The sequence below is a fragment of the Aulonocara sp. 'chitande type north' Nkhata Bay genome, linkage group LG3, assembly GCF_057382095.1.
Source record: "Aulonocara sp. 'chitande type north' Nkhata Bay isolate Kocher_YH1m ecotype deep benthic linkage group LG3, A_spYH_male_GT1.1, whole genome shotgun sequence".
NCBI lineage: Eukaryota > Metazoa > Chordata > Actinopteri > Cichliformes > Cichlidae > Aulonocara > Aulonocara sp. 'chitande type north' Nkhata Bay.
This window is the reverse complement of record NC_141346.1, coordinates 24,680,707-24,693,417: the sequence shown is the minus strand read 5'-3', so window position 1 is coordinate 24,693,417 and position 12,711 is coordinate 24,680,707. Positions and strand designations below refer to the sequence as shown.

General features: G+C 37.0%; 1 pseudogene across 1 annotated transcript; it reads left to right on the top strand.

Annotated features, from left to right (window-relative positions):
- Positions 1-338: 338 nt before the first annotated feature.
- On the top strand, positions 339-2,491 carry LOC147334741 (uncharacterized; annotated as a pseudogene). Its single transcript, XR_015128363.1, has 5 exons — positions 339-368; positions 974-1,162; positions 1,321-1,473; positions 1,759-1,829; positions 1,930-2,491. The product of XR_015128363.1 is annotated as an uncharacterized LOC147334741 (transcript).
- Positions 2,492-12,711: the final 10,220 nt, after the last annotated feature.

Below are 12,711 nucleotides of genomic sequence, written 5' to 3'. Positions count from 1 at the left end.
CAAAACATTATGTATAAATGAGAGAAAGATTGGTACTTTAAAGAAACCATTGATGCTCTTCTGGACTGGAATATCTTTTTTCAATTAAAATTAATGTTTTTTGTGATGGTGGAATTTTTACCTTTATGATTACAGTAGTCAAAACATCAGATGATGATAGCTTACCATCTAAACTCCCCATCTCTTGGCAAGTCTGAATTAGAGGTCTCAGCTGTATCTGCCTTTCTAGTGGATTTGCTTAAAGAGGAGATAGCTTATTATTATTAGGTACATATTCCCTGACATTCTAGAGGTCAACCTTGCACAGTGTGTGACATTAAAGGGCATAACGTATAGAAATGGAATGGTACTGGCCCAAAGGGCAGCAGGTGGATTGCCAGAATACTGAAAAACCATATCTGCATTGTACCACAGCATATTCTACATTGTCAGAGAGCTTGGTGGCTGGTACAGAGAGCACCACAGAGCTTTTGAGCTCAGCCCAGTATCCACAAGAATTTACACTCTGTGAACTCCTTGATACTTATCCATTGGTTGACTATGAGATTGGATCAGTCCACATTGTGACTTTAAAAAGGCATATAGAAATAAAAGGTGTTCATATAAGTGTAATAGCTTCAGTAGCATGTATTTCATTAAATAAATTCTTCTTTTTTTATGTCTGATCTTTATAACTTTGAGTATTGGGTATGGATAGCTTTATGAAAACTAAACTGAAAGGATTCTTTCTGAATGTCTGATATGTAATTCTTTTTTGCCTACAGAGTCCTATGGGGAGTCCTATGGTCCTAAAGACTGTTTTGGCTGACGGAACCTGTCGAAGGCTCACTCTCTAATGGAGCGCCTGAATCAACTGAGGATCTCATCGTTGAAGTCAAGAGACAGTGTTGTCTTCAGGGCAGTTTCAGACTTCAGTTTATGGATTCCTTGCTTGGGAATGAGTTTCTTAACCTCACCTCAGTTTCAGAAGTAGCAGACAAAGGGACTCTTAAAGCTATTGACATGTCAAAGCCCACCACATGGACATAAAAAAAGAGTAACAGAGTTGGTGAAACTCAAGATGGAAAAGACTTTTTCATACAGAAGACATGAAGTTGTTCGTGATGCACCAATGGTGGAGGCTTTCATGGCAAGATGGCCTGCTCTAATTGATTTCCATGAGGTAAGGTTTGCCTCATACACGGTGTTCTTGTGGTATTAGCCTAAAATGGTTAAGGCACAGTTGTTATTTGACAGCCCATTTCTTCAGCATGAGTGATTGCGGCCTTCTTCCAGGTATTAAACCTTTGAAGCTCATTCCTCTGTGCTCATTTTTTTCAGATCAACGCTGAGTTTAAGAGAATTGCCACCATCCCCCCTCAGACAAAGTTCCTGGCTCAGCTGGCTCTCCACTTGGACAACCTGGTGAAGTTGGTCAACAGAAGAGGAGAGCTTGGACTAATACTGAAAAGAATTGTGGCATAAATGGATAATGTAAGTGATAAAGCCTCAACATTCACTTAACACGATCCTCTTTGGATGAAACTTTACAATTGTGGAAGATTTCAAATGTTTCCCATGATAAATTCTCTCATTTTGTATTTTTACATCTGCTTGTTTTTTTAACCTTCACTTTGTCAACTTATTATTAATTGCCAGTAAACCTATTATTAATTTGTGTGCCTTTACTTTAAAAACATTCATGTAAAGTACACTAGTAAAACTTAAATGAAGGACAAGGGCTGAATGAAGATGCTAATTACATACATTTCATTTCAGTGTGAAGATGTTGATGCTGAGTGTGAATCTACATGGGTGAAGACCCTGGCATGCTTATCCAGGAGTATGTGGTATGTACTTGTCTTTTTTTTTTCTTTTTTTTCGGACTTTCCACAGTGTGTCATATTACTTACTTGGCATGAAATGACTAACATGGCTTCTTTTTTACAGGGCATGGAAGAACGTGCCATCAGTGAGACTGTTGAAGACACCACTGTTTGAATTTATCTTCTTAAAGAGCAAACTTCAGCAGATGAACAAGAGTTGTCCTTGCAGGCATCAGGGTGGCGAAGAATTTGGATAATGTAGCATTTGCTGTGATAATGCTATTTGGACTCATGTATGCATTAAACCTTGCCTACCCTGCGGACCTTCGCTACAACTTTGATGTTTTCCAGAAGGTTTTCATGGAACTGGATGGAGCTAAACTCTCTAAAGTTCTTGCTTTAAAAAAACCATCTGTTTCATTGAGAAGTCAAAGACTGCACTTCTGCAATTCTTTGCAGTTTTTCATTTTGTGTTCAGTAACGTTATACTGCTTATGTTTTTATTGCTTTCCCCTCATGTGACTGCAATGCAGGATGATTTTTCCTTTTGGTATCGTGTTGTAAGAAATTTTTACTGACGATTTTTAGCAATATGTTCTAAATCAACCTTAATGTCCTGCTTACATGTTTAAAATGAATATTAAAATTCATGTAGGTGTTTGGTATTAGTTGTGTAACAATGTCATTTAAGGCTCAACTTAGTTGAAATCTTGTACAGGTAAATACTTGTACAGAAGCTGAAACTGTTGTCAAATAACACACAAGTTATATTTGTGTAAATCTGTTTATTCATAAAAGCGTGTTGCTTTTTTTCAGGTAGTCTTAATTTAGTTTACATTTTCAATTGTGTAATTAATACAAATGTTATATGTAAGAGATGACAGGATCATCTATAAGCACTTTCTTTTATTTGCTGCTAAGGTCAGTTTTTTGTGAAACATTTGCAAATATATTCTCAAACTAACTTTTTCTTTTAGTTAGTTCTGCGGGCTATCTTTAAAAATGTGTTAACAAGTTTATATGGATGCGATTTTGGACTTGTTCATGGCAGAATTGCTGCTTTCACTGCTGTTACAGTTTTATAAAGGTGTATTGTTCAGTAGCACTCAGTCTTTGCCTTTTTTGTCAATAATGATCAGTTAATATTTCAATTGAAAAAATTAAGTAGGATTTAAAGCCATAATTTGTCTTGCAAGAACATAATTGCAATGTGTTTACATTACATAATATCATTGCGTACCACTGGCAAATAAAAGCATTAATTACTTGAGGGAAAGTGGAAAATTAAGTCAGTCATACTTATTCATATTATGTGGGACCGATGTACACAATAAAATCAAGTAAATTGAAAGAACTTTTTTCAGTGCATGTCCTTCATATTGTTCCAGATGTTGAAGGTCAGATTGCCCAGGTGTTTGGCCTGGTCTATCAGAGCTCCTGAGGGCAGCTGTGGATCATCCAGCAGGGGGCAGTATTGTACTCTTTCCAATGCATTCTTGTAGTTGTGCAGAAATGAGACGTCTTCAGCTCTCAGCTCCTCCTCTGTGGCTCTGACTGTGTCTGAAAGAGTTGCTATCTCTCTGCTCAGAGCCTCCATCTTCTCCATCATCATCCCACTCTTCTGCTCCTCTTCCTCCCTCAGTTCAGCCAGCCTGGGCTCCTCTTCCTCTGCTAGAAACTGGTGAAGCACCGTAAACTGCTCCTTAATCTGCCTCTCTGTGTGTCGGGCCTGGACCTTAATGTGTTCTGCTGTTTGATCAAACTTCACTTGGACTTCTTCACAAACCTTCAACTTCTTCTTTAATATCTCCGAAATTTCCTGAAGTTCCTTCTTGTGTTGTTGTGCAGCTTCATCAATGGGTCTGAAACTGTGGTTGGTGTGTTTTTCTGAGTCTCTGCAAATGACACACACTGGCTGCTGATGATCCAGACAGAATAGTTTGAGTTTTCTCCGAGTGCAGACTGCAGAGAACCTCTGAAGCTCTCTGATCTCGCTCCTGTAAGAATGACTCACACGGGTTCTTTAAAGCTCGGTTTAAAGGTGGCTGATACTTCCTTTGAGGCGTGTTTTTGCTCAAACTCACATTCAGTGTGTGGAGCGTCAGCAGCTTGAAGCAGCAGTGTTGGGGTTTTTCACTTTTCTCTCCTGTAGCTTGACTCATTCAGGCCATCTTGCATTCCAATACTCAGACGTCAAACTATCATTGTGATGGATTGATTAGTAGTCAAAATATAGGACAAAGTGGTCACAAGTGAATCTATTCATTTGAAATATGGGATTAGATAAAGGTTAAAAAAGGTTGCTTTAAAACTGATGTAATGCAGAAGAGAGTGATAAAACTAAAAGAGTTAACCGTGGTCAGAAGGAGAACAGTACCAAAGAAACACCCCGGCTGTTCTGTCATTACCATCGAGCAGAGAACTCAAAATATCTGGCCAGATTGGTGAGATGGGCCAAAACCAGTGGTTAGCATCACAATGCCAGTGTCATGTCCCTGGATGGAGCATCAGCAAGAAAATGCATTGGCTAACAGCAAATTGGAACTGAATATTCCACCCATTACTATTAATGTGATATAAGTAAAAAGTTTAAGATTGCAGGGTGAAACTAACCAGACAAGACAAAGATTGACCTTTAAACAGAAGAGGGTTAATCCCACAGGAGAGGCAGTAACTGTCCCAGCAGCATTACTCCCAGTGTGGTGATCCTTGGAAACTGGAAAGACTCAGTGGGTGTGTGTCTGTCAAAGTGAACACTGGCCAAAACACAGAAAGCAATACAAAAACCATTCTCAGCCTCAGGTAAACCAGCACACTCACCACAGTCACTCCTGTCTTGTTGCTCTTGTAAGGAAATGTTGTATTGAACAGAGCTGGGATTAGTGAAGACTATTAGGCTGTTGTGTGCCTCCCACCCACACCAGCTGTGAACCTTCCTCACAGTTTCCCCAGTTTGTACTCAGGGGCTGGTGCGAAGCTCCTCGGCTGGTTGCAGTGTTGGCAATGTAGTGACTGAGCGACAGTTTCCTGCAGGTAGGGCGAAGTCTGAACAGCTCTGCTCCCTCTCACCAATACGCACACACACTTTCTGTCTAGTAACACCAGATGTGTGTGTGTGTTTGTGTGTAAGGAAAACACACAAAAGGCCACATTAATTATTGACATGGTTTTATGACAGTGTTATCACCAGGTAGGAAAAAGAGTCAGCTGGACTTTTATCCCCCCACCCCCTAAAACGTGCACGCACGTGCACATGCGCACACACGCACACCCACACGCACTGTGTAAAAAGTCATGCATGGATAATTTATAGGTATGTAGTAACATTGTATAAAATGTTAAAGAGCTTAAAAATCATCTTTTACAAGCATGATTAAAGATAAGATTAGTCTGAAAGACTAAAAACATGAAATGTACCCAAAATGTAAATATTAGTCAAGAAAAAGCTGAGAGATGATGCAGCTACACCTGGAGATGAATAAAAGTAACAAATTCAGTGTGTTACAGGTTAGCAGATTTGACAAATACCTATCATAATTTACCTTCTTAAAACAATCATAAAATAATTTAGTAGCTATTTTGATGCACTTTGTCAAATTAGCAACACTTATAAAAAGTGAAAATGTATTATATTGTGCATTTGAAATCATGGTACATATAATACTGTAATTTTTTTTGACCATTCCATTTTTCCTTCTGTTTTTTTCCTTTAATTATACAAATAACCAGTGTTGGGACTAACGCGTTATTAAGTAACGCGTTACAGTAACTACGTTATTATTGTGGTAACGAGCACGGTAACTAGTTATTATGCCAAAATCAGGAACGCGTTAGTCGTTACTGGGATTTAGATAGGGTCGTTACTCGTTACTTCGTGTGGTGGCTATCGCGGAGCTTCCACAGATTCAGTAACATTAGCAAGTGGTGGAGGCCGGCAGGTGGATGAGGGAAAGGGAGGAAAAGAGACCCGAGGCGGCCACCGGTCCAAGTGTGAACTGAACTTCAGGTAAGAAGTTATGACCTGCAGTCTATCTGGGTCAGATATGAACCAAGTTTAGGTGGAGTTTATTTTCGTTATTCTGACTTTTTCCATACTGCGTGCTAGCTTGACGGAGTTTCTATACAGCTGGGTGGGTGCTATGATGTTACTGATGTTGAACTTTATTTTGTTTATAAGTTATTAGAGTTGCCAACCGTCCCGCCTGGTATTCAGAGAAAATATTACGCGTTTCTTATTGAGGTGAAAAGGAACAGTTTGTCCCGTAATTCAGCTACAATGAAAAAGGCACAAAGCTGGAGTTATTCTGTGTCTTTGCTGCACAGCTGCCTCTTCTTCTCTCATCCTCTCACCCTCCCTCTCCCATTTCTACTTCAATCATGAAAACTGATCAATGATCAGCTGATCGGCTCTCTTGTTTGTTTATCGCCCACTTTGCGCCGAAAGAGGAAACCAGCGGATGTCGCGCTAAACAACAGCAGCACGTTAAAGCTTGATCAGCTGTTGTTAGAATTTATTTAATATTAATTTCTAGTATCAGCTGATGTTTGCTGGAGCCACAGCTGTAAACCTGCTGGTCATGATATGGTTTGGTTATCTGGTGAGAGGGAAACATGAGGATGAAATCAGGAGATGTCCTTACTGAATCAGAGCTGAACAGGTGATGGAGAAACAGGTTTACCTTTTAGGTGACATGAATGAGTTGAAGGGAAGTTATGAACTGTTTCTGAGAGACAAATAACACCAGGATCCTTTTTTACATAGCTGACAGCTGGTAACTGTGCAGGGGCGGGTCTAGCAAAGTTTTGCCAGGGGGGCAGGTAGGGCATTAACAGGGAGAGGGGGGCACAAAGAAATACTTTTCTTTCTTATTCTCATTTAAAATGTCTAGCTTTTAAAAAATAATTATCTGAATCTTACAACGAACGATTGATAGATTGATGCATATATACCATCAAAACAGTGTACATCACTGTGTTTATTTTCATTCAAAGGCTTTATGATTTTTCCTATAATGGTGGGCTGGTCTCTAGTCAAAATGCCCGGGACGATTTTTTTGTCCCAGTCCAGCTCTGTATGCAGCTCATCTGCAGTCTGGTGTTGCCTACATCTTCCTATTCAGAAGGCAGAATTTCCGAGTTCTGAGTACAATTGAAAGCACCACGACTGCAGTTTTTGTGTTGGATGTAAAAGGCGCACATGACGCTGTGACGTAGGCTAGAATCATGGCAGCAGTCAATGACAGTCCAGGCGTGGGATTTCTCTTGTGGAAATATGCACATTATCTTTTCCTTTCTATTGGTAGGTGGCACAGTGCACTTGTGGCAAGTAAGCAAGCTAGAAGACTGGCAAAGTTATGGAAGCAACACATTAACAAGAGAATTCTGAGTAAAACCAAAGTTACTTTCCCTAGTAACTAGGTACTTTGAAAGTAACGAGTAACTTGAAGTAATGGAGTTACTTTTGAGAGAAGTAACTAGTAATGTAACTAAGTTACTATTTTAAAGTAACTTACCCAACACTGCAAATAACAAAGTAATTAACACGTAATACAAATTATTTAAGAGGCAGACCACAGAGTAGAGAACTGTCGTGATCTAAACGAGATGTGCCAAGAACAATGACAACTATGGAGGTTAGATTACACTGAGTTAAATGTGTTTTTCCAAATATTTACTTAAAGTTTCTGTGTGTTTTGGATCTCTGTATCAAACATTTACAACTCATGTAAATGAATTATTTTTCATATTTTAATACACAAAAGAACGATTAGTTTTATTCTCAAAACTGTCCTTTGATTGTCTTAAAATATACAACAAGTGAGAACAGATAATTAACTCAACAGTAATATCAGCTTCATTTGACTTGACATGTTTTTTTACTCCTGTCTTAATGAAATGGCGAACCCTACTGTTGGTACAGTTTATAGCCAAGTAAAAAAGAATGGGATTAATCATTAGTTAATTATTAAAAAATGTTAAATTCACTAACTTGCTTTTGTTTAACAATAAAAAAGTCTAACAAATGAAAATACATATCTTTGTCCTTTCTTATCAGTGTTTCTTATCGGCGTTCGCACACTGACAGCTGGAGCTGTTGGAATATTGAGAGAAATATGAAAGTACCGACTTACAATTGTAAATACTTTGATTAAATATTTACTATTTGCTGTTCCATCCTACATCCACTTGAGATGTGTGTGTGGCACATCTTTTAAAAGATCTTTATTGGCCGAATATGAATTTGACCCCTTTGTAACATCTCTGATTGACTGACTTATTTTAAACGTTGCTGTTATTAAAACAGTTTCCCAGTGAACATACCTGGTGAGGCTGCGTAAGTAAGAAAGAAAATGAGTAAAACCACTGAAGTCTTCATTGTGCTGAGTGAAATCAGGGAGCTGACAAATGGTTAATGACTAGATTCAGTGCTGTGTGTGCCTATGTTCTCCTTTGGTTGTGAAAACTAGTGTCTCTCTTTCACAATGCTCCATACTTTCTTCCTCCTTTATAGTGTGTCTGTGGAAACAGAATTCAATGGTGTGGATTTTTTTTTTTAGCAACCTCTTTTTCCTAATTTTTTTAATAGCAGAATGGAAAATAAATCCATTTATCAAATTATATGTGCAAACATAAATGAAAGTGCAGTACAGGAAGTCCTTCATTAGTCTGTGAGTGTGTGTATGAATGGATGAATGCAGGTTATTGTGTAAAAGCACTTTCAGGGCTCACTAATGAACTTCTTGGATGAGAGTTGAAGCATCTTCGAAAAACGCATGTGGGAAGCTCTTTTGTAAGTCACACTTTTTGTCAGTTTTGATTGCAACACAAAGCTTTGCCCTCTTCAAAGAACTGACTTGAAAATTGAGAATTTCATAACAATTTTGCTCCTCCAACTAATAATTAACTAACTAACTAATGCAAATAAGAGTTAGAAGGTGAACAGGAATCCACGGGATCCACAAAAACCATAAATTCTTTTTGCTTTTCTAAACTCATGATTATTAATGCGTATGAAAATAATGAGTGAGATATATGTAACTCACCTAAAGCTTCTTTGGTGTTTTATTGTAGGTTTATTTGTATTTATCTAGTTTTACAAGTGTGTATTTTTAGCTGAGGAAGGAAAAAGTGGATGAATGAAGACAGGACCTGGTGTGCGGAGATGTGAGGAGCACAAGAGGTCCCCCCCCCCCCCCCCCCCCCCAAAAAAAAATGTCTGCTGTTAATGCAGATACAAAAAGAGTATACTCTTACCAAAATATCTTTTGAAGGATACAGGAGTTTGATTAGATGAGAGTGGTTAGGAAGGAAAACAGAAACTAAACCAGGGGCGGATCTAGAAGGGTGGCATGGGGTGGCAAGTGCCACCCTAAAATGATCCATTGCCATCCCAAGTGCCACCCCAGTTTTGCATATTACAGTGTTGTTTATTAAAATAAGATAGCATTAACAGTTTGAGCATAGTTACAGTCAACAGTGAATATAAATGAATAATAATAATAATAATAAATATAAAATGTACAACTGCACCACCTGCTGTTTAGTTGTTCAGCTCTAGCCAACAAAGGGAGCCAAAAGTAAAGTTGTTTTGAATATGAATGTAGTTTTGCAATCAAAATGCAGCATTAATGTAAAATGCAACATCAAAAATATAATAACTGATTACAGTGGAGGAATATTTCAATACAAGACATGGAAAAAAATAAGGACAGAAATAGAAACACATGAGGGTGACAAGGATATATTTAGACTCAACAGACCCGAAAGCTTGCTGAGGTTTTGCTTGGCCAAGTATCTGCTGCTGCTCTCATATTTGAATGTGTGACATGATTGCGGTTCATGGAGTATTTCACGGAAAATGTCATGAAAATTCAAGGAAACTCTCTTCAAGAGTGATTGTTCAAAAGTGCTGTATGCATGTGTGGATCTGTGTGAATGTTGCTTGTAGTAACCACACAGCAGTGTCCACTAATTGTAGAAAACCACAACATAAATGCCACTTAGTTTCATTAACTTCTTAAACATCTGTAGGTGAAACATAAGAAGAAATGGCAGTTCTTCAACTTTTGAGGTCTTTTCTTTGACAGAAATAGAAATGATGTTGGATTAGAACATGCAAGAATAAACATGTGTAGCACAACAGATGTAAAAGAAAGATTCAATAAAAACAGTATGATGGAAAAATCTTCAATATCTAAAAGAGCAAAGAGCAAACTCTTTTACTCAGTATCTTCCATTATGACAACCACAAACTCAAAGCACGCCAGACAACAGCGCAAACAAGAGCAAAGTATGTCGCAAAATGTTGTGATTTCGCTGTCTGTTGCACCTATAAAAACACACACAAACACAGTCAGTGTTAGTGACCTCAAACAGAATTTACGAGTGACTGTGCGAGCATATGCACTTGTTATTTTGGATAAATAGAAAGCTTAAACACAATCATTTATAGCACAGTAAACATGAAAGATATAGCAGAAAGAGTAAAAACATCAAATTAAGCCAAAAGATGAATATTAGTTTAAAACAAACTCAGAGATAATGATACATTTTCTTTTGAACGCACTGCAATAAAAGTAGCACAAGTTGACAATTTTAAAAAAATAATTTACCTGCTTATAATAATCATAAAAAAATTAAGTGTCTCTTTGATGTATATTCCCTCTTTTCCCTTTTCTTTTTTTTCTTTTTGGTTTGTTTAATAAGTATGGAAGCCCGTTCCTGCCACTAAAAAAAAGAAAAAAAAAAGGATCCATAACTTGAAATTTCAAGTTATTTTCTCGAAGTTTCGACTTATTAACCTGAAATTTTGAGAAAAGTAAGTCGAAATTTTGAGAAAATAACTTGAAATTTCGAGTTATGGATCCTGTCTCTTTTTAGTGGCCGAAATGGGCTTCCATAAATAACAACGTAGTTGATATGTACACAAGATGAGCTATAATAAAAAACAAACAAACTCCCAAATGCAAAAAATAAACTTACCACACTTCCGGGCTATTACATAAAAGGCTATTACGACTGTTGCAATAACAGCAGAAATGCCAATTGCAATGGCAGCGATGATGCCACCATTAAGCTGTATGCCAGGTTGAGGACCTAAAATATACACAAGAACGGGTTCAAAAAACAAACAAAAAAAACCCCCCAACTTTTTACTTAGGTCTTACTTAGGTTACTTAATGAAATTAATGCACTCAGATAAAAAAAAAAAAACATGCCCAAAATGCTGACTTTAGTAATCTTATTACAAATAAATTTGTATATTATTTCTGTTTTAGTTTTTTTGTAACAGAAGTACAATGTCAAACATTATATTTCATTGTGTCAGATCAAATTAAACACAAACTTTCCGGTCAGTTTCTGTTTAAATGTTCAATTCAATGTATACTGAGCATATTTTAAACCGAGTTTCACAGCAAACTTTGTATAATGCAGGTCTATGTGCCCTTTTGTGAAATGGATATTTCATTTCAAGACAACATTATACAATATATACAACATTATATAATAGTCATTTTTTAAAAGTAAAGAAATCCCAAACTTTAAAAACTGTTAATTGATTTTTGTCTAAAGATAAAGAACAAAATCATTTTCAAGTAAATTAATTTGACACATTTGACATTTTTTCTCACGTGCACTTGTTTGTGTCCGAGTAGTTTCCATCAGAGCTGTTGGAATATTGTGACAAAGGTTAGGATGGTCTTAATCACATTTGGGTCAAATATTCTTCATTTGCTGTTGTTGAACAACATTTAGTGTAACATTCACCTAATTATCTGATTTGGCTGGACTAGATGCAATTATTATTTTTCATTTTCATTTCATTTATCATTTTCTCCCCTCTAAACATTAAAGCAGGAGTACGTTAAATAAAATTACTCATGAAATAAGTTTTAATGTGGTTTCATGACATATTTACTTAAACTTTCTGTGGGTTTTGGATTGCTATCTTTAGAAATGAATTCTTTTTAATCTCAGCTGGCACTACACTTAAAGCATAATTATTTATCACACAAAACGAAATATTTTTTTTATCTTCTCAAAGCTCTTCTTTGATTTTCTAAAAATAAAATTACAACAACTGTAAGTTCATAAATTAAAATTGAACATTTACAAGTAAGAGTAAATTCATTTTCATTTGACTCTGACTCGTTTCTTACTTGTTGGTGTCCAATCAGTGTCCACTGGGGCTGTTGGGAAATTGTGACAAATGTTAATACTCAAACACTTTTTACAATCTTCTCTGTTGTTGAACTTCTACTAATCTGAAATAACAATTTGGTTAGATGTATTTGCTGCTTTTTAAAATTGTATTATTTATTGCAGAAAATGAAAACATTAAATATTAAAGTAAGGGTAAATTCAGTTTGATGTTATTTTCTTATATTTTATGTTGGTTTTGAAGCACTGCCTTAGCATTTCCTGATTGCATTTTTACAAATTTTTGCCATTTTGTTTCAGGTAGTGGCATAAACCCCAAGCATATCAAATCACATTATGTTTACTGAATTCTGATCATAACCTCTGAATGGAAAGAATGGATGGGCAGAATTTTTAGCCATGAAAAGATTAAGGGTTTCTGGATTGGATCTATCTATAATTAAGCTTTAAAGGCTGTGGAGCTCAGTAATTTGTGATGTGCTCAGAATAGAAGCAAAAGCATCAAATACCAGCCATTTAAGGTAATTCAGGCATCTGACAAGTATGTCTTCTGGGTGCCTAGGTGTGGGATAACTGGAGAAATTACTTCTCTTGGCCAGCTTGGGAAAGCCTTGATGCTCCCCTGAAAGACCTGAAGGCTGTGGCAAGGGAGCGTGAGATATGTCTCTGCCTGCATGTTCTTGTTAGAACAGCAAGCAGAGAGAGCTTTTCATCCACCGCAGATGGGTTCCTGTGCACTCCAAAA